The sequence below is a fragment of the Meriones unguiculatus genome, chromosome 10, assembly GCF_030254825.1.
Source record: "Meriones unguiculatus strain TT.TT164.6M chromosome 10, Bangor_MerUng_6.1, whole genome shotgun sequence".
Taxonomy (NCBI): domain Eukaryota; kingdom Metazoa; phylum Chordata; class Mammalia; order Rodentia; family Muridae; genus Meriones; species Meriones unguiculatus.
The window spans coordinates 43,159,325-43,186,258 of record NC_083358.1 but is presented as its reverse complement, the minus strand read 5'-3'; the positions used below and the strand labels follow the sequence as shown (position 1 = coordinate 43,186,258).

The window sequence follows — 26,934 nt, the reverse complement described above, 5'->3', positions numbered from 1 at the left end:
GTCCCTTCCGAATAGGACCCCAACTTCTCAACCTGGCCTTCTACTCAGATGGGCGCCTCAGGCCTAAGGCATGGGGTACCAAGTGTGTGGCCTAGTCGTGGAGGAGCCTTCCCTCAGCTTTGGGCCGCCAGCTGCGTCTGGGGACCGTCCTGTTTGGTGGTTTGGGGGACACCACTTCTGACCCGGTGTGTCACAGATCAGAGCCCCTTCAGCATTATCTTTTGGGGCGTCAAGAAATATAATCCCATCCACTTAGTGAGGCCCATGGCCTGGGAAGACCTGAGGTCTTCAGTATGTTTCAGTGGAAGAGAAGGCCAAAGCAAGGAAGCAAAGGAAATGGCCCTCAGAAGGGCTGCTATAGTGTACTTGGGTTAGCTTCTCATATTCCGGAGAGCACCTGGAAGATCGGCCTCCATATGGACATCTTGGGCAGGTAGGCAACCCCCGTTCCATGAAAGACTCAAGCGGAAGAGGCAAAGAACTGTTTTTCCTTGCTGAGGAGCGATCCACACAGGGGCTCTGATTCCATGAAGTCCTTATTTGCTTTCCATAAACCTGGAAGAGGGCTTGCTTAGCATCCGCGGAGATGCCGGCAGGCGCGGGTGGGTAGAGTCGAGGTTTCTCTGCCATCTAAGCATGACCCAGATTCCCGGTGGGGGGGGGGACGACACACCCTGCTCCCCAGGCTGGCTGGCCACCCTGCCATGCCCAAATGTGCCTCTTGGCTTTTCAGGCTCCAGTCCATTGAGGGCCAAAATTAGCCGGGCTGGTCAGGTTCCCGGAGTTTGCAAGGGGTCTCTAGCTCTTGTGTAATGGGTGGGGCCATTCTATCTCAGCCAGGGCTGGGCTCTCTGGGCTGTTGGAGTTCTGCTCAAAGAGCATGGATGGGTGCCTTCACTTCTGGGGGCTCCAGATGGTCGGTTCCTGGGGCTGTGAAATTATACCAAGAGCAGGAGGTTTTGGAGCAAGTGGTTTACTTGGAGACTGGTGAAAATTAAGGTCTATGTAGTGGAAGGCCTTTTCTTTTTTTTGAGGGGTGTCTCCCTGACCACAGTGTTATCAGTGCTTAAGATGGGTGACAGGATTTTGCCCCCTGAATTCTTCCTTGCAAAGGTTGGTCCTGAAGGCTAGCAGTGTGTCCTTCCAAATACTGCCAACCCACTAAAATGTTCAGAGGACCTGTGACTTTAATACCCATCCTGGAGTGAGTAGCTGGGGCTTGGAGGATGTCAGGGGTTCAGAACACACCTTCAGAGGGCTCTAAGGGCTGTCTGGGGTGGGGAGTGGTCACTGTACTGATGGGCCTTCTTGTTGAGATGGCTTTTCCCCTTTCTGCAGCCTTAGAAGAGGAGGCAGGAGAATTGGTTAGCCCTTCCCTGTCCTCGGCTCACCCCCGTCCATCCTGGAGCTCTGGGTAGTGGCTGAGCCCTGGGCACCTCGAGAACACCCCAGCCCTGTTTCTTGGCCAGCTCAGGCCTCACTTGCTTCTGGGCAGTTTTGGAATGAGTGTGTGTAGTTTCCCACCCTCTGCAGAGACTCTGCTCCCTTTTGGTCTGAAGAATCAAATGCATTATACAGCCCCACTCCAGAAGGGAGCGTTTCCCATCCCGGGCCTGTCAGTCTCCAAGCCAGGCCATCTTTCACACAGAGCTGCTTCGGGAGGGGAGAACAGGGAGGGACAGAGTTCCTGAGGCTGTTCCGTCAAGAAATTCAGGCCAGTGGGAGCTGATGAATAGACTTGTCTGGGGGTCAGGACACTACACAGATCACTAACTTAAAAAAAAAAAAATCCAAATACTATGGCATTGAAAGCATAAGTGCTTAAGTAATTTCCCTAAACTTTTTTTAAAATTATTTTTGGGGGTGGAGACAAAGGTCTTAGGTAGTTCAGGCTGGCCTCAAACTCACTATGTGGCTGAGTGGGATGTGAGACCCCACGTCAGGTTTACTCTGCTGGGTGGAACCAGGGCCTCACATATGCTAGGCAAGCACTTAGCAGCTGAAATACATTCAGGTTTTTTGTTTTGTTTGTTTGTCTTTTAAGAATAAAGTCTAAGACATGTACAGACAAGCACAAGAATTGGGTCTGGCATCACTGATGAGTGCTCAACCTCCAGGCCAAAGGACCTCCCTCTCTCCCTTTCGGGTCACATCCCAACAAGATTACTGAGCTTCCAACCTCCTTTTGAGCCTCATGTGAATGGCACTGGAGCAGCGTTCTTTGTACCTGGTTTCTCTGTGGGTACCTTTGAGAGACTTTCTCATTCTACAAGTGTGTCCAGAACGTTACTGTGTGGTGGCCTCTCAGGTGTTTACCTTAGGTGTCCTCTTCTGTGCTGTCTGCTATTTCCCTCTGAGCTGGTCTTGGAGTGGAGCGGCCCCACCAGTTTCTGACGTGTGGCTTGTGGGGCAATCTGAAACGTGGCGTCTTTGCTGTCTGTGGAGGGGGAGGGATTGCAGAACTGTGGAGCTGACTGTGGCACCGATTCTTTCCTACACCTGCTAGAGGGTGTGCTAGAGGGTGGAGCCTTGCTTTCTTTCCAGTTTGGGACAGTGTGCCACCTCGGTTCCATCCGTCTGTCTCCCAACAGCTCAGGAGGGAGGCCAGTGGTGAGAAGAGTTGTCTTGTATCAGGGTAAGGAACTCCAAGCACAATCTACATTGTATATAATCACTGGAAGGTTGATTAGACTGGAGAGAAGAGCTTCCCCACCTCCACCACGGCCCCTGAAGAGCTGGGCTCTGTTGACTCCATAAAGGGCACCTCAGCTTTCCTAGAGCAGTCCCTCATGATGCCACCTGCTCCATCAAATGTCACTGTCATCCTTCCAGGCCTCCTTATGCTAGTGTCCTCCCCTGCACTGGGTGTGAAATTCCGACTCTTCCAGTGCTGGGGCCTGGTCTGTGTGCTGACATATGCCTTGTTCTCATTACACATTGTCCAAGTTTGTAGACAAGAAGGAGCCTGGACTCACCGTGGCATCAGGGGAACTGCAGGTACTGGCTAATTGCCTCTCTCCTCCAGCACGGAGAAGTGCGATGGGACCCCCCCCCCCCCCATGTAACAGCCATGGTCAGACACTTGGCCTGACCTGAAACATAGAATGGTCTAGACAGTTCTACTGGGATGCAAGGATGTCCTGAGCCATAGAGTTTCTAGCGATTCTGGGTCTTATGTTGGTAGGGTTTGTTTCATTAAAATGATGGTTCTGGTTTGTCGTTGGCCTTGAGATGTGGCTTAGGACTCTGCCTTTTCATCCAGGAGTCGCTCCCCCTCTGTAGAGACCAGTTTCACTATATAGCCCGGGTTGATCTTGAACTCATGGCCCTGATGTGTCATTCTCCAGAGTGCTGGAATTGTATCAGTGTGCTTCTGAGGAACCCTCTCGCCAGCTCAGGGCTGTGTGTGTGGTCTCCAGGTCCCCCCAACACACCCTGTTGTCTTTTCCCTTCCTCTTGGAAAGTAGGTTTACCGAGGTGTGATCTCTTTGTAGCAGGCCTTGTCTTCTGTGTGTTTTGCTTGGTGAGTTTTGACAGATGCGTGGGCTACAGAGCCAGTGCCCCATTTGACATACAGAACAGTTCCATCTCCCTAAAATATTCCGTTTCTCTTCTGAGTCAGCACCTCACATCTCCAGTCCCTTGTGACCTGTGACCTCATCTCCATTCTGTAGTTTTTCCTTTTCTAGAAGGTTCTAGAAATAGAAGCGTGCACTAGCTTTATTCCTTTTCTTCTCAGTGCTATGGATGGAATCTGGGAACTCCTGCATGGTAAGAGCTCCATGATTGAGCTACCTAGCTCTTGATTTTCTGAGGCATAGCCTCTTGATTTGCCTGCCTTCCTGATCCACTCCATCCCAGTGCTGGGAGGCAGGCAGCAGCACGGAGCCGTCAGAGCCTGGCTTCACTCAGGTCTCTGGAAGTCTGAATATCATTGGCTTACCCTCTTCCCCCAGCCCACTGGAGCCCTGTCTCATTAGGTGGCCCTGGCTGCCCCGAAACTCAGTCTGTACACCAGGCTGGCCTCAAACTCACAGAGATCTACCTGCCTCTGCCTCCTGAGTGCTGAGATTAAAGGTGTGAGCCACCCCATGCTTCAAGCTGTCCCTTTTATTTGCTAAGTAGTTCGAAGTGGATGGGCTACAGCTTGTCCCAGATGAAGGACATTTTGGATGTCTCCAGTGTGGGTGATTAGGAACAGAGTGGCTGTCAGTGCTGGTGTCCAGGTTTTATCGGGAACACTGGGGAGACAGAGTTCACTTCTCTTTGGTAAATACGCAGGGATGGCAGAGGTGCCTTTCCTGATAGGAGCCAGCTTAATTTTGCAGGAGTTGAGATGGCCAAACTGTCCTCCATAGTGACCACAGAAGACCATCCACTGTCTGTTATCCATCAAACCCCAGATCCTGAGTTCCACATCACATGAGGCTGCAAGGTGGAAGCTATCAGACACTGAGATTTTTAGGAAATGGGGACAGTGGTCATGTCAGTGCGACTGAGGATGAGCTCAAGAGCTCACACTAGAAGGGGTCCTTGTTTCTGTGGTGGCAAAAGCCAGGCTCCATCACTCTGTCTCCTTTGTTACAGCTGCACTGGCTGAGTCACCTTAAACCTTTGTTGAGTGAGTGCAAGAAGGGTCTGTCTTCACCCACATGCTACCTGCTGCAACATCCGATTTGACCCTATGCTGATATTTCCATGTTTGGGGTTTTCTGGGCAGAGGCCTGGGGCCTGTGAACCAGGCTGTTAAGCCAGGGAAGGTCTCCTAAGTGGTGCTTGGGCAGCTGAAAGCAGGGCCTTTGGAGACGAAAAGCAAGCTGTCTGCCAGGTGTTAGGGTGTCCACCCTTGTTCCCTGCTGCCCCACAGAACTGAACACATACCTATTCCCCTCTGTGATGAAGCCACCATAAGGAGGCTTTCCTTGGCCCCACTCTCATGCAGCTAATGCGTTTCCAAGAGTCAGCTCTTGAAGAAGGGGCCATGAGCCCTGAAGAGGACAGAGAGACTCAGCTGGGAGAGTGCTGGCCCAACAGTCACAAAACCCACACCTGTGATAGCAGCACTCAGGAGGTGGAGGCAGGAGGGTCAGAAGTACAGAGTCATCTTCGGCTGTGGAGCCACAGTTGGAGGCCAGTCTGGGCTCCATGAGACCACCTTCTCAGACAAACAAAATCCTCAGTAGAACAACAACAAAATAACCAGAAATTCTTTGGCATGTGGGTAGCCCAGCCCTGTGTCAGACTCCCTGGAGCCTCTCGTGTTGGGGCGTCCTTTCCATGCTTTGGTGGTAAGGAGGCTGCTTCTGCTAGTGTCTTCAGGGGCTCTTGGGGCAGGGGTGGGGAGACTGAAGAGAAAATGGTTGGCGTGTCAAGGAAGTTTCAAAACAAAAGAACAGAAATCAGAGTCATTCGGTCTTGAGTGAGGTGGTTGTGTGGTTTGGTTTGTTGTTTTTCTGAGACAGGGTTTCATGGGGCTGAACTCCATATCCTCCTGCCTCTGCCTCCCAAGTGATGAAATAATAGTCTCGGGCTTCCACGTCTGGGTTCCCCGTGTCGTGTCCCCAAGATGGGCCAATGTGAATTTGTTGGGCAGAAGTCTGCTGTTTCTAACAGATCCCTCAAACATTGTGCATCCTTGGCCCTTTCTGGAAGCTTTCAGGGAAAGGGAAAAAAACTCATGCCCGTTTGGCCCACTTTTCGATTCCCTTCGGTCTAAGATAAAATTACTTCCCTTCCGCTGCTCAGTCCCTCCCTCAGGGGTGACAGGGTGAGGGTTTGAACTGTGTAATTAGCTTCCTGAGGCCTCCTCCCACCTCTTGTCCTGTCCTTCAGAGCCGGTCAGGAGAGCAGCTTAGAATGAGACCAAAGGCCCGAGCCGCTTCTGTGGCCATCCTTGGGTGAGCACTGTAGACCCACCAAAGGCCGCTCTTCAGACCTCGGATTAGAATTTAGGAGTTTTCTTGGTGTGGGAGGCCCATCTGTCAGGAGGATCTTGAGTTCCTGGTCAGGATGGGCCCTCAATGAGACCTTGTATGGGAAACCCAAACAAAACAAAGAGCATATTGAGCATACCTCCCCAAATTCCCATCTCTGTCTACCATGACTATCTAAGTGAAGAACGAAAGGACTGTTCTTGCGGTGAGGCGGGCAGACTGTGAACTGCCTCAGTTACCTGTCCTGGGTGTTTGAGGCCCATCAGTTCTGAGCAAATGAGGATGTTGGTGTCTGCAGTGATTCATTCATTCTTGTTTTGAGTGCTGGAGATTGAACCTAGGGGCCACACATACTTTGGTGTGTGTGTGTGTGTGTGTGTGTGTGTGTGTGCGTGTGTGTTGTGTATGTGTGTGTGTATGTGTCTGTGTGTGTGTGTATGTGTGTGTGTATGTGTCTGTGTGTGTATGTGTCTGTGTGTGTGTCTGTGTGTGTATGTGTGTCTGTGTGTGTGTCTGTGTCTGTGTGTGTGTCTGTGTGTGTATGTGTGTCTGTGTGTGTGTCTGTGTGTGTATGTATGTGTTCATCTCTGTGTGTGTCTGTGTGTTTGTGTATGTGTGTGTGTGTGTGTGTGTGTGTGTATGTATGAGTGTGTGTGTATTCGTGTTTATGAATGGATGAAGTGGCTGTAGACACCAGGAGACAACCTTGGATGTTGTTGCTCAGGTGTGCCCACCGTAGTTTTTGAGACAGGGTCTCTCTCCAGGGGTCTAGGTTCTCCAGTTCAGCTAGGCTGCCTGTAAGGCCCAGGGAGCTAGCCATCTCCACCTCTCTACCATCAGGATAAAACATTGCCACACTTGGATGTTCCGTGGATTCTGGGGATCAATGCTTACGCAGCCTAGCGCTTCCCTGGAGTGACCCTCCCAGTTCAGTTGTAGGGCCTTATGGTCTAGGCCGCTGGGTTTTGTTTGTTTGTTTTGTTTCCCACTGTTTATGTAGAGCCAAGGTCTCACTAGGTGGCCTAAGCTAGCCTTTAACTTGTGTTCCTCCTGCCTCAGCTTTCTGGGTACTGGGGAGGCAGATGTGAGCTGCCACACCCAGCCCCGCAATGGATTATTCACACCCAACAGAGAGGACAAGATTTTATCCAGTGACTGTTAAGTGACCAAAGTGGCTGTCCAGGTGACAGTGACCTCTCTCTAAGAAGCTAAGTTGTTCTCTGAGGCCTACTGCTTCTGGAAGCTGCTTAGGGGCAGCTGTGAGAGGCCATTGCCAGGAAGTGCTGAAGCTGACTTTGGTCATCTGGTTCCCATCAGGCGTAGCTTGGCTCTGTTTGGCACGGGTCTTCCTTTGACTGTGTATTTATCTGGTGTTTATTTAGTGCGTGTGTGTCTGTGTGTGGAGGCCAGAGGTCAGCCTCCAGCAGGACTCCTCAGGAGCCATCACCTTGTTTTCTGAGACATGGGCTCTCATTGGTCTGGAGCTTTTTTTTTAATTTTTATTTATTATTATCATTTATTACAATTTATTCACTTTGTATCCAGGGTGTGCCCCCTCCTTCATCTCCTCCCAGTCCCACCCTCCTTCCCTCTTCTCCCCCTGTGTCCTATCAGTGGACCATTCCCCAGTCCACTGATAGGAGAGGTGGCTTGGAGCTTTCTAAGTAGGACAGGCTGGGTGGCCAGCGAGCCTGGGGATCTTTCTGGTTTCTACCTCTCCTCAGTGCTGGAGTGACCAGCACATGCCACCATGCTTGGCTTATGTGTGTTCCGGGGACTGAACTAATGTCCTCATGCTCGCAAGGCAAACACTGCGGACTGGGTTATCTCTCCACCCCCGCCCCCAGTGTTAGGTATGGAAATGGGGTCTTACAAATGCTTGCCACACACTCTACCACCAAGCGGCAGCGGCAACCCTCCTTTTACCTTTTATTTTGAGAGAGGGTTTCACTGTGCAGCCAGGCCCTGCGCTTGTAATCTTTCTACGCCCGCCTTCTGAGTGCTTCTAGCTCTTAAAGGTGTTTGCTGGTCGCTGCTCCCATTTGCAAGCCCTGAGGCTATGACAGGGTCCAGCGTAGTCATGCTGACAAACGCCACTCACTCTGACAGGTGGGCTTTCCACCTTGGACCTGTGCATTTTATATGAATGACTGTATGAAATGAACATAAGACTTTAAACCAAACTTTAGGACATGGCTCAGTGGAAGAGCACTTGCTCCATGCAGGAGGCCCTGCCTTTCATCCCTGGTACCTCCAGCTACTCCTAAATCAAAGGAGCAATGCTGAGGCAGTTCCTGTTCTGTGGGATTTGGCAGAGTCTGGCCAACCAAGCTATTGAGACCTTCACCTGCACAGTTTCCTGTCCACATAGTCCTAGGCCCTGGGAGGGACGTGAGGTTTGTACTTGCCACTGTGACGCCTCCTTGAGAGAGGACTGGATTAGGAGGGAAGGGGAGCAGAGAGGACAGGGCAGAGTGGAAACAGGTAGGGATGGGCAGCCTGGCTGCAGACGCCCTCCTCCCTCACACCTGCTGCCTCAGCCTCCTTGTTTGTTCAGTGAGGGCAGGGCTCCTTTATCCACAGAACTGGGAGAAGGATATAAAATACGCAGGTGGCATGGACAATCCCCTTGTAAAAAGAGTAGGACTCCACAGTCTGAAGACAGACTTAGTGTCCTGGGCCTCTGGGGTCTGGTGTGTGTTACTACAGCTGCTGCTGCTATTGCTGTGTTACTCATGTTGCTGGGGGATGGGGATGGATGGGTTGGGTATTGTGTCACCCAGCCACACTATTGAAGTGGAGAAACTGACTTCTCTTCATGTCCACTCCTGGTCCCAGGCTCTCAAAGGCAGTCAGTCTTTTGGTTGAGCTATGGGCCACCACCATGTGGCTGTTGGGAACTGAACTTGGGCTCTCCGCAGGAGCTCCTAACCACTGAGCCGTCTCTCCGGCCTGCACTCGCTTCTGAGCTTCATTTCGGGTTTTGTGTGTATTGGCACACTGTTTACTCTTTTCCTCTGCCCTCTTACGTTCTGGGTTAGCTCAACAGTTTATCTATCCTGTCTGATGTGCATTCAGGGCATTTCCAGTTTGATGTGATTTTTATCTCCTTTGCCTTTAGGAGCAGTGTTAATGTGATGAGTGGATAATTTCTAAGTCCAGGAATGAATGAATTCAGGGTGTTCTTTGAGATTGTGCATGGGCATCAAGTTTCAGCTAGAATCAGCTGAGAGCTGTCAGCGTTTAGAGGACACCAGCCACCCACAGGCTGGTCTCAAGAAATCTCACAGTCTGTAAGTGGTTCTTCTGCAAGACTGGACCATTCAATCATCTCCAGGCCCGTGTGTGTATATGAGAACCTGTGGTTTGGGCTAGTGACGGTGGCTGCATGGAGGCATAGACAGAGTGGAGCTTGAGTCCCGGGGGAGAGGTGATGTCTGTAAGGGGTGATTAGGCAGAGATGGAGGCAGCTCAGCTGTGGAGCTCCGGCCTAGAACCCCCCGTGAGTGGCCAGGGCATGGCTCAGAGGTGGAGACCCTGCCTAAAATCCTCCAGTGAGAGGCTGGAGGTGAGACTTAGTGGCAGAGTCCCTGCCTAGTTCCCCCAAACTGAGGGGTTTGGGGTGTGGCTTGCTGTGTGGAGTGATTGCTCTGGGATCATCCCATGTACAGCAAAGACAGAAAAGATGAGTAGGTCCTGAGGGTTCTGCTTTTGTGAATGGGTTAATGCTGTTGTCAGGGTAATAGGCTTCCGGTGACAGGATGATTCTCCCCCAGCCCCACCCGCCTTCTTTGAAGCTTTCTCTCTTGCGTTTCTGATCTCTGCCGTGGGATGATGCGGCGTGATGACCCTCATAGATGTGCTTTGACACTGGGCTCCAAAGCTTTGAGAAATGCGTTTGTTTCCTTTATACATTACCCAGCATGCGATACTCCATCACGACATCGCACGGTGGGCTAAGGGCGATGCACAGTCTGTGCTTCAGGCTTTTACTGGCTCTCATCTCGGATGACTGACCGACTGCATTAGTTCAGGTGGTGCTTTCTGCAGTGGGCAGCACTCAGCATAATGGACTCTTCACAGAGAGATGGGTGCATGATGGATGCAGTTGGGCTTCTCTGACCTGATGCTTGGATTGCCGTATGACACATAGTAGGCGTTTCATATGTTTCTATTCTGCTGCTTTGGCATTTATCTTATTGTTTGGAGTCTTTGCTGTTTACGTCCACTTTGCTTCAGGATCTAAGCAAAAGGAAAGGCAGCTACAGCCTTATTTTCTATTCCCCGAGTGCTGGGGAAGGAACCCAGCATCCCCTGCTATACGAGTCAGCCAGTGAGCTATGCCCTAGTCCCACTGACTGTTAATACTAGAATCTCTTGGTTCCCAAGCCCAGGCCAGATTTTTCCACCTCTCAGCCATCTGTTTATATGTTCCTAATCACTCCCTCCCGTTCCCCGTGACCTAATGCCAGACTCTCCTCCCCCTCCCCCCACCCTTCCTTTCTCTCTGCACCTCACCCTGCTTCTGTGAGTGCCTCCTTTCAAGGCATCTGATACTTCAAAACCATAAGAACAGACCATCTTCTACAAGGGTCTTGCAAGGTTTCAAACTGTAGGGGCATTGAAGAACTTAGAAAGGTTGTGGCCTTTAACCACTTTTGGAAGTTTTTTTGAGTGAATTTTCGACAATTCTGTTTTTAACCACATTGAAGCAGTTTCTGTTATGGGTCATGGCTGGATGGCTTGGGGAAGAGGGAGGTCCATGAAGTTATGTTGGATGAGTGGGTTGATTGATGGACAGTGTCTTAGCCACTTTTCTGGTGCTGTGACAAAATGCCTTGACCAAGGCAACTTAGAGAAGGAAGTGTTTATTTGGGCTTATGGAATAAGAGTCCATTGTGGTGGGAAGACATGGCAGCAAGTGTCAGGCTTGGCGGCAGGAGCAGGCAGTTGAGAGATCACATCTTCAAATACAAGCATGAATTACAGAGAACACTGGAAGTAGGGTGAGCCCATACAACCTCAAAGCCCACTATTCGTGTACTTTCTCTAGGAAGGCTGCATCACATGGACATTCCCAGACAGTGTCACAAACTCGGAGCCAAGTGTTCAAATACGGCAGCCCATAGGGATCATCCTAACTACCACAGACAGCTGCTTGGGTAAATGTATGGGTGGAAGAATTGATAATTGCTTGGATGGATGAATGGATGTAGAGTGGATGGATGGATGTTGGATGGTCAATGGACAGATGAATGAATGGCTGGTTAGATGGGTGGGTGTGTGAGTAGGTAGATGAGTGAGTGGAGAGGCGGTCAGTAGAAGGAGGAGTGGGTGGATGGATGGATGGAGGGGATGGGTAGATGGGTTGGTGGATAGATTTGCTGGCATAAGGATTAGTATGTGGGTGGATCAGATATAATGATGAAGGGATCAAATTGAAAGATAGAAAAACGAGCGGGCAGGTAGACGGGTATTTACTGGATGTCAGAGAGTGGTCTAGGCAAGGTCTGTGCTTGGATCTCGACATGTGCTCTTAATACTGACTTGGGAGCATACCGTTCTCTGTTTCTGCCCTGTCATGCCTTCTCCGGTGACAACCCACTCTTCTCTGCTGCTCCTGAAATCCAGTAGGCTTGTGTGCTTTTGTCATGCTTTTCTAACAAGGCTGCTCTTGAAGATCAGAGAGCAGACACCTGCCTTCTTTGCACTTGGCACTCCCTGCACCATGCCACATGCGAGTGCTCAGTTGGGCTGCTGTGGGGAAGGTTAGCAGAGTTGTTGACAGACGTTATTAAAATCTGGAAACATCTCATCCGTTTGTTTCAGCTATGGGACAGAAAGCGGAACTCCTTGGCTTTTGCTGTGTGGCTAGAGAGGATGATATGAGGTGATGAGCCAGTTGGGCCATCTCTTCTCCAGGAAGTCTAAGGAAATGCTCATGATGGTTGCCCAGCAGCCATAACACAGATTACAGAATCAGAGGGTCGTGTGAGGCAGCGCAGCCTGATCCCTGTTGTATCTTTTGTCTCACTCTCCCATTCTGCTCTTCACTCTGTCCCATAGACCCGGCTCATTTGCATAATGGTCTTCACTCCACCTGGGTCGCTTCCTACAAGTCTTCCATAGATAGCCCCTTCTCAGGTCACCTACTCCAAGTGGTCCAGCCTCTTCACTTACTGAATACTAATGCACAAAGAGGCGTGTGAAATCTGTGGACATTCTCCCAGGCACAAAGGATAAGGATAAGGATATTTTTGATGTATCTAGTGCCATAACCTTTTTATGGATACAGACTTGTGAGTACAATTTCATGTCATTCTTGGAACACATCAGACCACCATGTCTGGTCGGGCAGGTTGTACAGTAAACAAAGGTAGCGGATCACACATCAGAGGCATCGGAGAGCTGTATATTTGTTGATGGAACTTAAGAATCTTGCTCTGACAAACTGAAGCTATTATGACAGTTTTTGACAGATGGCCTTAACAACTTGAGAAAGGGGCGTCCTGTTTAAATTCTCACAGCGGTGCTGTATGCATTGGCAGAAACCCCAGAAAAGATTATTTTGTTAGTATCTGGTGATGTTCTGCTTTCTGGGGTGTGGAAAGCCTCCTTCGCTGTCTCGGGGGTCTGGCTGTTCTGAACACTGAAGGAAACGTCTTTGTGGCGCGGATCTGTCCGTGGTGCTGAAAACTTCTCAACGGCGGTCTTGTCTCCACACCCCAGGCCGTTGTTACTGCTGCCTTTGACTCTGCGGTAGGGGATCTGAGGAAAGGTGATTGGCACATTCAAGATGTGGATGGTTCAGAGAAGGGAAAGGGCAGCAGAGTGATTTGGAAACTGTCCTGGACCACATGTAAAGCTTCCCTTTTGAGCTTGGGGTAATTTCATTCGCCAATGTCTGGAAACATTTTTGGTTGTCACAGATGTGGGTGGTGGGTAGGATGCTGCTGTTACTTGAGTAGGAACCAGAAATGCTTCAAAGCACCTGAAAATGTTCAGGAAAGCCCCTCCAATAGAGGGTTCCTCAGTCCAGGGAGCTGGGAAAACGGAGGCTGAGGAACCCTGATGCCCTGGGCCACTTTGAGGGGAGTGGGTGGATTTAGGATTTTTGGGCGACTTAAATTTTATTTACAGCTTCTCTTCCCTGCTGGGTGTCTAAGCCAGTTTTCTGTGAACTTTAGATCTCACACGATCAGCAACAAGCCTGCTACCAACAGATCCGTTGATATAAATATAGATGAGTGTGTGGAAGGAGGTCTCAGCTGGAGTTGGGAATGTGGGATGTAAGCTGCTGTGGCCTCTCCTCCTCTTGCCGCCTCCTTCTGCTGCCCAGCTCTTAAGTCGTGCCTCACTATCTTCAGGTTCCTGGTTTGGGCATCTGTGGTGTCAGCTGTGGCTCTGGGATCCCTTCCTTCTGTCATTAGGGTGCACCTTAGGCATCCCTGGGAGGCAGGGGCATGGAGTGATGAGGGTTGAGATTTGAGGGACAGTGTGTCTATTCATGCAGCTTTTATTGAGCGCATACTGTGTGCCACAGAGAGGGATGAGAAGACAGTGGGGCCATTTGAGCTTAGGAGTGAGTTTACTTCACAGGAATGACACACTTTGCCCTCATTCCCCCACCCCGACATGCCTTACACCTTTGACTGTCTGACACAGTAGGGTCATGTGTTGTCACTGCTTTGAGACTGGCCTTTTCCCCATCAGTACCAGTCAGGAGGCCTGAGTGAGAATACCTGATTTCCTGTTTCCTTGGGTAGATTCCCGGAAGTGGCATGGCAGGCGTATTCTTATGACACAAGAAGAGTCTAGGGGCTGGAAGATGATAAAGGGCTTGCTCTGGAAAACAAGGACCTGAGTACAAGGCCAGGCATGGTGGTGATGTGTGCTTGTGATCCCAGGGCTGGGGAGGTAGAGCCAGGCAGGTCCCTGGGGCTTGCTGCTCTAATTGGAGAGCGCCGAGCCAGTGTGAGACCCTGTTTGAAATGAGGCGGACAGTGCTCCTGGCATGTACATGCTCATACGTGATTAAAAGAAAAAAAAAAAGATGGGGAGGATGGAGGGAGAGGTGGTGGTGTCTGCATCCCATTTTGCTGGAGTTAATAATGCACAGAAAGTTGTTTGAGCCCCTACAGTTTGTTTTGTGTAGCTTTAGCTCTATGCCCTCAGGAGCATTCTGTGCAGAGGTCTTGGGAGATGGAACTAGGTTGTACAGAGGCTGCCGGCATCTGCTTTGGAGAGCACGGCTGTCTGTCATGGTGCCGGGTATGGAAGAAACACACTGCCTCTGTTCAGATCCCAGCTCTGCTCCCCAAGCGACATCCATGTCACTTCCGGTCCTGAGGCCCTGTAAAGTGGGTGCCCCACAGAGCCCCAGATGATGGATTGTATCACAGCTTAGGACAACACATGGCACAAAATAGGTGTTGGGTCCCATTTTGCATGTTTCTGTTACAGATGAGAGGCTAGCTTGGCATACTGTGCAGAGGTGTGTCTCGCTGTGTGTGTGTTCCTGGTGGCTTGTGGGGGATAACCACTCCTTTATTTCAGCAGCTTCCAGAACAGAGCATGCTCTCCCAGCCCCCAGCCAGCCTGGTTGCCTCTAAATGACCATACCAAATTTGGATTATTTAACCTGAACTATTTCCTTCTGGTGTGACATGTTGTGTGTAATGGAGCAGAGAGGCTGGAGCGTGCTACAGAAGACTTTGGGCTGTCATCACATGGCAATGCAGGGACAGCCGGCGTCATACTGGCTCCCTTCCCATACATACATACATATGTACATATGTACTCCTTCCTGGAGAGGCAGGAGACTCACACAGCCCTCACCAGATCCCATCAGCACTCCCCACTACCCGTCTGTGGCGCGTGGTCTTGGGAGCAGTAGCAGAGGAGGAGGGAGAGCCAGCGGTGTGCCAGGACTGGTTGCGGCCTCCCCGTGATGAGATAGATAGGCGAGGCTGCCCTGACACCATTAGCCTGGTATCACTCCTGTTGCTGTGACAAAATGTCACGACAAAAGGCAACGCAGGAAAGAAGAGGTTTGGCTTCCACCTCCACGTTAGAGTCCAGGGAAGTCACGGAGCTAGAGACAGCCCATCACAGCGCACTCACGGCCACCAGCAGAGAACTGGGTGCCCCGTGTGCCGTCTGCTTGCTAAGAACTCAGCTAGCTTTCTTTACTCATAAACACCGAGGGTCCCAAACCAGGAATGGTCCCACCTACAGTGGGCAGAGCCCTCCCACATCAGTTAACAATCAAGACAATCCCCGGAAGACGTCCCCCTGGGTCAGCCTGAGCTAGACAACTCCTCATTACAATTCTCTTCACAAGCCATTCTAGGTTCTATCAAGCCGACAGTTAAAACCAACCAGCACCTCTGGGTGGTGGTGGCCCAGGCTTTTAGTCCCAGTGCTCAGGAGGCAGAGACAGGCAGATCTCTGTGAGTTCAAGGCCAGCCTGGTGTACCTTGAGTTCCAGTACAGCCAGGGCTGCACAGAGAAACCCTATCTCCAAAGACAAACAATGAAAACAAAAGCAGCCAGCACAGCTGTGTCCCTGTCATGACAGATAGACACAGTTTGCTAGGTGGGCATGGGCTGACCCTCTCTCTATTTTGCCACCCCCCTCTGTGTCTGAGGTGAACAGATGTTTCTTTCCATCCACCAGGAAGTCTTGTGACATGGATGAGAAGTAGCTGGGCCGATTTAGTCATCCCTGGTGGGGAGCCCTTTTCCTCAGCCCCTGCCCTTCCTCTTTAAGATTTCCCTTGATCACTGACACCCGGGAAAGGCATGGGTGGGTTGCTGCAGTGCCAGTGGGCCTCTTATGAAGGGCTGGGTGAGAAGTGCCAGAACAACCTTAGTCTCCATGCCATCTTCCAGGGATTGTGATGTTTTCCGCCCTGTGTAACAGTTCTGCACACAGAGGCTTGCAGTCACTAGCAGAGAAGCCGTGCGGGGACTTCAATGACAGAAGGGGCTAAAGCCCAATGGGGGAAGTGTGAGCGTTTCCCCAGGAGACCCTTGGTGTTCTGGTGAGGACAAGACCAAGTAAGGGGCAGAGTGGAGGCCAGCTAGAACCAGGTTAATTCCCATCTGTGGTGACCTTTGAGAGCCACTTGACCTCCTCAGTTTACTGATCTGCAAAATGGGTGGAAGAGGAACTTCTCTGTGGTAGGGTGACAATTGTAGTTTTGAAACACCACACCAAGCTGACAGGCGGTCCCTCTTCATTTCCTTCTTTATGTCATACTCAGACACAAAAATGCAGGCATACATCCACACGGTTGTCTCCCTGGGGGTCTAGGTGGGCAGTGAACTGGGCAGATGGAAGCTGGAGCTGTGACCTTAGGAAAAAAGAACCACCCAGAAGTTCCTTCTTTACAAAACTGGGGATCTGCTGGCACCTCCCTGCCAGTTTGTGAGAGGAGCGTGAAGCAGTGGTTCCAGGGGCTGAGTGTGGTTGCCTGGATACAGACAGCACCTGCTCCTACGTAGATGAGTGCTTTTTGTCGTTTTGAGACGGGGTCTCACTGTGTAGTCCTGGCTGGTGTGGAACTCACTATGTAGACCAAGCTGGCTTCAAACTCTCAGAGACATGCCTGATTCTGCTCTCATGTGCAGATTGAAGGCATGGCTGGCACCACTCCAGTGAGCTCATTTTCTTGGCACCTTTGCAACAGTTGGAACAGAGGGAATGCCACTCTTTAGGAAATAACCTTTGGAAAAAATTAAGCATATTGGGCTAGGAAGATGGTATAGTGGTTAAGAGTGCTTGCCGCTCTTGCAGAGGACCCAAGGTTGATTCCTAGCACCTATTTTAAGCAACTCACCTCTGCCTATAACCCAACTCTAGGATATCAGGTGTGTACATGTAGATATACACACACATATGTGTGTGTGTGTGTGTATGCACACACGCGCCCACCATGCACGAACCACCCACACATGCACACATGCATAATTTTAAATAAATAAAAAGGGGGTGGGAAGAAATTTGAGGCGGGGCTAGTGAGACGGCTCAGTGGAATAAAGGCACTTTCCTTACAAGCCTGATGACCTGAGTTGGTCCCTGGGGCACATAAAGGTGGAAAGAGAGAAATGATTCCACAAAGTTATCTTCTGTCTTAATCGCTGTTCTATTGCTGTACAGAGACACTATGACCAAGGCGACTTATAACGGAAAGTAGAATAATTAGGGGTTTGCCTACAGTTTTAGAGGATGAGCCCACAGTCATATGGTAGGAAGCATGGTGGCAGATAGGCCTGGGGCTGAGAGCTTAGCTTATATCTGTTCATGGCAGAGAAAGAGACAGACAGACAGACAGAGACGGAGAGACAGAGACAGACAGAGACCAGACTTGGCAAAGGAGTTTAATACCTCAAGGCCCACCCCCAGTGGCACACCTCTTTCAACAAGGCCACACCCACTACTTTCCCAAACAGTCCACCTACTGGAAACCAACGTAGGAGACTGTGGGGTCATGCTCATCCAACCCATCACATCCTCTGACCTCATCATGTATGCTGTGTCTCTTGCACCTCCAATAATAAGTGAAAATTAAGAAAATTGAGAAAAATGCACATACCATCAAAATCACTATTAACCTCTTTTTTTATGGTACTTTGGACAGAATCCAGAGCCTCATTTATGCCAGGCTAGCCCTCACAGTAGGCCTCATTTATGCCAGGCTAGCCTTCACAGCAGGCTTCATGCATGCCAAGCTAGCCCTCACAGCAGTCCTCATGAATGCCAGGCTGGCCTTCACAGCAGGCTTCATGCATGCCAGGCTAGCCTAACTCACAACAGCTTTCATCATCAGCCATCTTTAAAAACATGCAGTTTAGTAGCCTTTGTGATGCCATGCCACCATCACCTCTACTGGGCTCCAAGACATTTCCATCACCCCAGAGGCAGCCTGTGACTGACCAGTGGGCGTTCCCTCTTCACCCTCTTGTCCTAGTTGCTGCTGACAGCTGGTATTCATAAAATGGGTCCTAGGTTTACTTTCCTAGTTCTGAGGGTTTGCGTCCCTTCTCTGGCAGATGATCTTGACACTCAGGCAGGGATGTGGGGATGCCCAGCTTCCTAACTCCCTGGGTCTCTGTGTCTCCCAAAGCACCTGCTCCCTCCGAGCAGTCTCTGCTAATCAGAGCAGCAGGTGACAGCCAGCCCTCTGGGGTGCCCACCAGCCAGAGCCTTCATCCCGGCCGGATGCCTTCCTGTAAATATTTAATAAACAAGACCTACAACTGGCCATGCTGAGCGTGTTTGATAGTAGAGGTAATGAGGGGCTGAGAGTGGCAGGCGGCCACAGCCCCCTCCTGAGCCTGACAGGCAGGAGCTGAGAGGTAGGCCGGAGGACAATGGTGACCACTTCTCCTCTTTCTTTAGCACTGTTTTGGTCACTTGATAAATATATGGCGGGTTGGGAGTTTGGGGACGACACACATGAGAACAGGAAAGATGGACAGGGAGGAAGGTGGTGATGGGAACTGTGACAAGGGTGGAGAGAGCAGCCAGCGGTAGGGGAGAGGAGGGAGCTGGAGAGCTGAAGGACAGGGAAATGCTGAGGCAGAGAACTCCCACCCGCACGGTCCATGGCCACTTCACTCTGTTTTCTTATTTCCTGTCTCCCTGTTTCTCATTTCCTCCCTTCATCTTCCTACCCAGGCCTCACCCTATTTCATTTCCTGAGTCTGTCTTATCTTCTACTTTTTGTCCCAACATCTGTCTCCTCTCCCTTCTTCCTTTGTGTTTTTGTGCCTGCTCTTTTCATAAACTGGCTCGTGTGTGTGTGTGTGTGTGTGTGTGTGTGTGTGTGTGTGAATCTTTGTGTTGGGGCTATGAGTGATTCACATCCCTTCCCCTCTCTGAAATGCATAAAAAGACACAGGCAGAGGCCAAGAGAGAAGAGAGGCAGATGAAAGCAGAAAGGGGATCAGGCTGGACAGGATGTGGAAACTAAGAACAGTTTGGCATTTTTAAAGCATTATTATTTTTAATTATGTGTATGTGTGTGTGTGCACATGAGTGCAGTTGCCTAAGGAGGCCAGAGGGGGTATTGGATTTCCCTGAACTGGAGTGACAGGCTGTTTGAACCAGAGATGTGGGTGCAGGAAACTGAACATGGTTCCTCTGCAAAAGCAGTATGTGCTCTTAATCCTGAGCTGTCTCTCCAGCCCTGTAGGGAACAGTTTCAAGACGAACAGTGATTTGGTCATTCCATTGTCCAGGGGTGTCACTGTGCTCCTGTGCTCCTGTGCTCCGTGTTACCTGGGCATATTACCAAAGCCATGTAGCTCAATGGGTTGAACTTCATGTAAATGAAGCGGTGTTTTGGAGGAGGAATGCACCTTGCGATCTTTACTTTTGGCTCCTCACCGGCCCCCCTCCCCCACACCCCGTGCCACTCTGGTTTGTCCATTTGGGGAACCCCTTGAAGCTACCAATTCTTTGTGAATTTGGCCGTCCCCAAGGGAAAGTGCAGGATCCTAAGTTGCCGAAGGCTCTCGGGAATCGCTGCTCCTGTGGAGGAGGAGAGGCCTGCTTGAGCCAGGCTCTTCAGCACTTGGTGGTGTCCCTTCCTCTCCCCGATGATTTTAGTAAACCTGCGGCCTTTCTGCTAGCTGGTAGCAGGCGATTCAGTTTGTTTTCTCTCCTGTGAAACTGCCTCACATCCTGTCCGTCTTTCCAGGCATATTTGTGTGTGCACATGCTAATGCGTGTGTGTCTTCTTATGTGTGGATCCTGGAGGACCCCCTCCATGCCATCCTCAGGGACACCATCTTTCACCGAATCTGGAGGCCTCCAAGTCAGCTCTACTAACTAGCTCAGGGTCCTTCTGTCTCTGCTCCCCCCCCCATAAACTTACGCCACTTTATCCAGATTTCTGTGTGGGTTCTGGGGGTGAAACTCGGGAGCTCACCCTTGCACATGCATTTCACCTACTTATTGAGTCATTGCTTCAGCTCCCCTGTCCATTTTTTAGTAGGTTATTTATGTATTCTGCTTTTTGTTTTTTCATATTGATTCCTAGGTGCTCTTTGTATATTCTGGGAATGACTCCATCATTTATCATATGCTTCCTCCACTCTGTTTTCAGTTAATAACACTTTATCATTGCATTACAGCTTTCAAAACACTTTCCCATTGCGATGCCTTTTGATTGATAGCTGTTAATTTTAGAATGTGAAATTTAGCCTTCCCCCTCCCCCTTGGTAATTTGTTGAGTTTAGTAATCTTACTTGAGAAAGCCATTTCCACGCTGAGGCCACGAATATATTTTATATTATTTCAGAAAGTTTCACTTTTGGTCTCCTTCTCATTGGCAGTGGGTGGGCTTCTCCATGGGGACTAGGAAAGGGTCTGGTTCCTGGTTTGTCCCGGGAGAACTGTCTTTACTCATTTGTTAGAAAGGCTGTCTGGTCAACGATTCTGCAAGACGACTTCCATTAGACCTCTTTATCATGTTATTGCTTTGTGGGAGGGTGCACATGAGTCACGATGCTCATGTGGAGGCCTGAGGGAAACCTGGGGAAGGAGCTCAGGTCACTGGGCTTGGTGGCAGGTGCCTTTCCCCGCTGGTCCTTCTCACCAGCCCCAGACAACCTCTCTGACTGCTTAATTTGTTTCTTTCCTCCTGATGTGGTTTTGTGCTAAGCGTTTTGCCCCACACCTTTTAAAAAGTTAATTAACTTTATTTGTGGGGGGGGGGGCATCTCAGAGGCCAGAGTAGGATGTCAGGGCTTCTGCCTTGTGGCTCTCTCCACCTTCTTCCCTGGAGACGGATGTCTCTGTGGAGCTGGACGGGCAGCCAGCCAGTCCCAAAAATCCTCGCTTTCTCCACTCTCCACAGCAGGGGGTTACACGCATGAACAGCTGTGGCCACTTATGTTGGTGCTTGGGATTTGAACTCCGGCCTTCATGCTAGCACAGCAAGCGCTGTTACCCCTGAGCCATCCCTTCAGAGCACCATACGTTTAAAATTATGTTTATTTGTTCATTTATTTAGTGCTGACTGTATACATGATACAACATGCATTTGGAAGTCAGAGGATAACTTGTGGGTTTATCTTACACTATGTGGATGGAAGGGATCAAACTCAGGTCACCAGGCTTGATGGCAGCCCCTCACAATATAACTTTTTAATGAACATCTACTATGCAGTAGACACTGGGCTATAGGAGCGTGTGTGACACCGCAGTGATCACTCGTATGATGCTCACAGTTGGACAAGAAGCCTTACTGCTCTCTAGTCACAAGTCCTGCAGGGAGGGACAAGTCCAAGTTCTCTGAGGGACAAATAAGGATGTCTCCATGCTGGGGTGACATGGCTCCACCTGTGTGAGGCCTTGGGTTCAACCCCTGGCACCACAGATATGAATGAATGAATAAGACAGTTTCCTCTGATGTGGTGACCCACTGAGTCCTTAGTAGGAGTCTGCTGTGTGGCCTGGGAGGATAAGAAAGATTCTGGCCAGAGGGGAAAATATGTCTAGAGGCCCTGCGGCAGCCTCCTAATCTCTGTCCTAAAGGCAGGCCGCCGGAGCATAGTACCGTGGGAACGTGAAGGGGAATGGCTCCCACCGCCTGCTGTGTGGAGCACGGGTCAGAACACGGGACAGCCAGATGTCTTGAGATTCAGTTACAAACTGATTTCGGGCCTCCAAGTCAAGGCTGTGTGCTTGGGGCAGAGCTGGTGGATGCGGAGACGCTGGTGAAACAGTCGGGCCTCAGTCCCGCCTCCCCTGCCTTCCGTCCTTCCTTGCCTTCCGACTCTTTTCTGTCAAAGGTTTCCGCCTTCCTACCAAAGGGTATGTGCTGTGGATGGATCACCACAGATGGTCACTGGGATTCTGGCCCCGAGAGGCTGTGGCTAGCCCCTGGCCTGCAGGACTCTCCGGCAGCTGGTCAACACCTCTGCTGTTAATAACAGAGCTGAGCTGCTGCTCTTTGCTTCAGAGTCTATTTCAGCAGCCATTGTTCCTTCTCACTCCATCCATGCCATCCCAGGTGATGTGCGAGAAGAAAAAAAATTTTTCTTTTTTCTTTTTTTTTTTTTTTTTGTTTCAGGTTGTGCGGGGACCTCAAGCATGCTAGGCAGGTTCGGCACCACTCAGCTGTGGTTCTATCCCATTAAGTTTGTTTTAAAACTTTTAAATGTGGTACCCAGAGGTGGCTTGGCCTCGCTTGCCAGCAGGCCTGATGGCCTGAGTCCTGTCCCTGAGACCACCGTGATGATCTGATTCTCGGAACCTGTTCTCTGACCTCCACAGGCATACCGTGGCACACATGCCCCTTCACACACATCAGTAAATGCAGCAGTGTGTAGATGTCGGATCCTCAGTGTGTATACAGCGAGCAGGTGTCAGAGCTAGGTCACTACAGATAACCACCACGCAGATTTATCATCTCCTTAGTTCATCTGTTATCTGGAAGCAGGGAAGCCAGGCAGTGGCAGTGCACACTTTAATCCCAACGCTGGAGAGGCAGAAACAGGCAGAGCTCTGAGATTCAGGCCAGCCTAGTCTACAAAGTGAGATCCAGAACAGACAAGACTACACAGAGAAACCCTGTTTCAAAAGAAAGAGGCGGGGGGGAGGGAGAAAAAAAAGAGAGAGAAAGGGGGTTTCATCCCCTTACCCAGGTTAAGTCACAATCCCCCTGCCTTGGCCTCTTAAGTGTTGACACATGCCTGGCCTAGCATTTCTTTATTCAGGAAACACTCAAATCCCTCTCTTCCAGCTACCCAGAAATATGAAAGGTTACACTGTAACTCACTTACACACGCAGTGTTACAGTTGATATTTATGGTTTTTAATTGTGTGCTCTTGAGGCCCCGTCACAGCACTGGGGGGGGGGGTGTCAGAGGGCAACTTAGTGCCCGGTCTCTCCTTCCACCGTGTGTCTGCAGGGATAGACCCTACAAATGTGCGTAATTTAAAACTGATGCCAGAGGCTGGAGAGATGGCTCAGCGGTTAAGAGCACTGACTGCTCTTTTAGAGGACCCGGAATCAATTGCCAGCACCACATGGTAGCTCACATCTGTAACTCCAGTCCCAGCCTGATACATAGCAAGGACCTTTGCTCTGTGAGTTCCTGACAGCCCCTCAGTGTGTTTCGTTGTCTTGAGAGTGTGTTTGCAGTGCATGGTGGTCAAATAGGGGTCATTAGTGGGTCAGTCACCTCAGCTTTTGATCAGCAGTGTCTGGCTTCAGGCTTGTCTGATTCCAAGGATCTGATGGCATCATTAGAACTTTTTTTTTTTTAAGACTCTTTCTTTCTTTCTTTCTTTCTTTCTTTCTTTCTTTCTTTCTTTCTTTCTTTCTTCCTTCCTTCCTTCCTTCCTTCCTTCCTTCCTTCCTTCCTTCTTTCTTTTCCTTTCCTTTCCTTTCCTTTCCTTTCCTTTCCTTTCCTTTCTTTTCTTTTCTTTTCTTTTCTCTTTTCTTTTCTTTTTCAAGGTCTTTTGTAGCCCAGGCTGTCCTTGGACTCACTCTGTAGCCATGAATGACCTTGAAGTTCTGATCTTTCTTCCTCTACCTCCCAGGTGTTGGGATTACAGTTGTGTGGTTTTAGGCTGTGCTGGGGATAGAATCCAGGGATTCCCTAAATCCTAGGCAAGTGTTCTGCCACCTGGACCACACCCCCAGCCTGTCTCTACTTCTTGGCTCTCTTTTTTGTGGTTGACTCCATCATAGTAGTTTGACTGAAGTCCCTGCATGTCTGTCTTCCTGTATAAGGTCTAGAGAGAGCCCTTTGTCTAAGGCAGCTGAAGGCGACACCTAACAATAGCCTTTGGCTGAGCCTGGGAATGAGACCTAGGCTGAGGCAGGAACCATGGCCACACCCTCACCTGTGCCAGCTGGGCTTTGCCAACCAGGGGCAGGTGCAGCAGACATTTTAACAATGCCTTGAGGTCTAGCTGTGCCACAATGACTCCTCCCTCTGGCTCTCAGGGACCATGAGCAGCAATGACAATGCCCGGACCCTGCCCACATCTTTTATCTCCTGGAAGCCCTGCCTCCACTTCTTCTGTCTTGGGGCTGTCTGACTGCCCCTCCCCTCCAGACAGAACGGAAGAGCAGGCCTTCATTGCCCTTGGCACCCAGCCAGCATGCTCCCTGTCTTCCCTCCCCATCCAGCAGTACACAGTGAGCCAGGACCACATCTGCCGGGGTATTGTGCAGGGCCCTTCCTTTCCCGAGCTCTAGAATGGGCTCCCGACTCCTTGGCAGTGACAGTTGTTTGTGAGTGTCACTTTGCTTGCATCCCTGCCACTCTAATACTGATTTATCTGTGGTCAACCATAGTTTAAAATTAGAAAACAGATCACTCCAGAAATACACAGTCCCTTGGGTTTGAACCAAATGCAGTTCTAAGTAGTGTGATGACAGCTTCTTCTCCTTTGCTGATGTACCTGTTAGTCAGAATTAGGATGTGAATGGGCCCTGCTCGCTGCACAGCCACACCGTCTACCTGGCAGTTCGTTCCTCGCCATCTAGCTTATCAGATGGGTTGCTGTGCTTCGCAATACTTGTCTTCAAGAGACTCTGACCCAGGAATGGCGAAGCTGGCACTCTGTCATAGTGTGCGGCTGTAATCCATCTGTCATGCTCGCTGGCCTCTTGCTATGTCTGATTTAGACCCCATCACAGATCCATTCGGGTCCCCTGGATAAAAGGGGTCGGATTGTAATGTGTGTGTGTGTGTGTGTGTGTGTGTGTGTGTGTGTGTGTGTGGTGTTTGGGTGTGCATTTGTACACATGTGTGAACATTTGTGCATGGGTGTACAGATACACCAATGTGTGTTGGGGGAGACTGAGTTTGTCTTGCTGTCCCTCCACCTTATCTTCTTTTGAGACTCTTCTCTCTGATTTAAGATGGCCAGAGAGCCCTAGGGACCCTGCTGTCTCACCCACCCACCCAGGACTGCAGAACTGGATTACAGACACACACCTCCGTACCTGGTTCTGGGTTTTGTTTGTTTGCTACCATGGATACGGGAGATTTAATCCCTGGGCCTCTTGGGCAAGCACCTCCTTGACTGAGCTGTCCCCTCACCCCGAGAAGGGACCCCTCTATGCCTTGCTGTTACAGTACAGGTGTTGATGACCTTTTCCTGCCACAGGTCAAGTGAGGAGATCTGAAGTTTTGTGGACAGACTGCCTCTGTTAAGGTAGCTCAGGGCGCCATGTGTAAATGTGTGTGACTGTGGGCCAATAAAGCTTTCTTTGCGCAGGCAGTTTAGGAGCTGGGTTTGCAGAGGTTTCATGAGGAGGCGTTAGGGTATATCAGCGTCACTTTGCTCATCTCACCGTGCCCCTCCCTCCAGTGCTCATCTCTTTCTCAGCCCTTCCCCCCTTTTGTTTCTTTGAATCAGGGCTTCACTGTGTCACCTAGGCTGGGCTGGAATTCACAATCCTCCTGCCTCAGCCTCAAGTGCTGCAGTTACACATGTGTGCAGCCGTGTTTTGTTTCCTTGTCCATCTTCCAAAGTCCTTCTTCCTGGCCTGGCCTGCCTTCCCAGAGCTGGCAGGTTGCTGAAGCCCTCTGCGTGCCAGCCTTGGTTATCTGACAGCACAGGGCAGTGAGGTGGCAGGGTCTACACTTTGTCTCGTCTTCTGCCCACCCCCAGCTTCTCTTCAAGGAGAGTTTGCCTCTCCTTGCCCGCTGCTGATTCCCCTTTCACTTCCAGGAAGCCCAGGAACCTCTTGCCTCTAAGTCTCTTCACTGAGCAAGTGTGCCAGGGTTCTGTCAGAAACCTTGCACTGACTCCATTCCTCCTCACCTCCTTCGGGTCACAACTGAGAAGCTTCATTCCTAGAACTCACCTTGTCTATCAGACACTCTGCATTCCCTCCCACCCATCCCCATTCCTTTCTGAAACTGTGGACTCCTTAGCTTTTGCATATGTCTGCTGGCTGCCACCCACATGGCAGTGAGCTCTCTGAGGGCAGATGGTTTTATTGCCTTCATTTGCTGATGTGACTGCAGCGTGCCAGCACAGTGCAGTGCCTGGAGTGCCACAGGTGCCCAGTAAATCCGTGACCTACTCGCCCACACTTTCATCTATTCTTGTTTCCACCACTAGGGGGCAAAGCTGCTGCGGAATGTACTTTTGCCCAACTCCTCACTTGGGGGTCCTTATATGTCCCGAAGCTTCCCATTAAAGGTATATACTCCAAGCCTTCAGAATCTGCATCAGCCTCTATCTTGTGGCATGCTGTTTTGTGGTGGTGGAGGCCAGAGCTATTAAGTCCAAAGTGAAAATATGGATGAAGAAATAGCAAAAAAGGCTTCTGGGAAAGTACACCACACAAGTGTGGGCGGCAGAGTGCCCTCTGAAGAACCCATGAAAACAGTGTTGGGAAGGCAGAGGTTCCTGGGGTTCACCCTGCTGAACTCTGGTGAGCGGCGGGCCAGTGACTCAAGACAAGGTGGACTGAGCCTGAGGTACAACAGCTGAGGTGGGCCTTGAACCTCCACACGCTTGTACACAATCACACAGAGTCAGACAGACACACATGCACGCACACATGCTGAAGGAGACACTTGGTACTTTGGGTTTCCTGTTAGATGTAAGATTTGTTGTACAAGAAGAGTCAAGGCTGCTTCTTGGGAGATAGCCTGTAGCTGGTTCACCACAAGCCTAAAAATATTCCCTATTCTTTTTTTTTTTTACTGTAATAAAATACCCTAAGGAAAGTAACTTACAGAAGAAAGGGTTTGTTTCAGCTCTCAAGTCCAAGTTACAGTCTGTCATAGCAGGGAAGGCAAGGCAGGAGCTTGAAGTAGCCATTCACATCCAAAGTCAGGAGAGAAAGGGGCTGAATGCATGCCTGCTAGCTCAGGGTCAGCTCATTTTCTCCTTTCCATAAAGTCCAGGATCCACACCCAGCCAACGGTACCACCCACAGGGTCTGCCCATCTCTATTAATATAATCGACATAATCCCCCATGGTCCAACCTGACCTAGGCAGTCCCT

General features: G+C 50.3%; 1 protein-coding gene across 7 annotated transcripts in view; it reads left to right on the top strand.

Moving 5' to 3' along the window:
* Nucleotides 1–26,934, top strand: part of Cacna1a (calcium voltage-gated channel subunit alpha1 A) — a 214,131-nt gene that overhangs the window by 1,532 nt on the left and 185,665 nt on the right. The window lies entirely within an intron of this gene.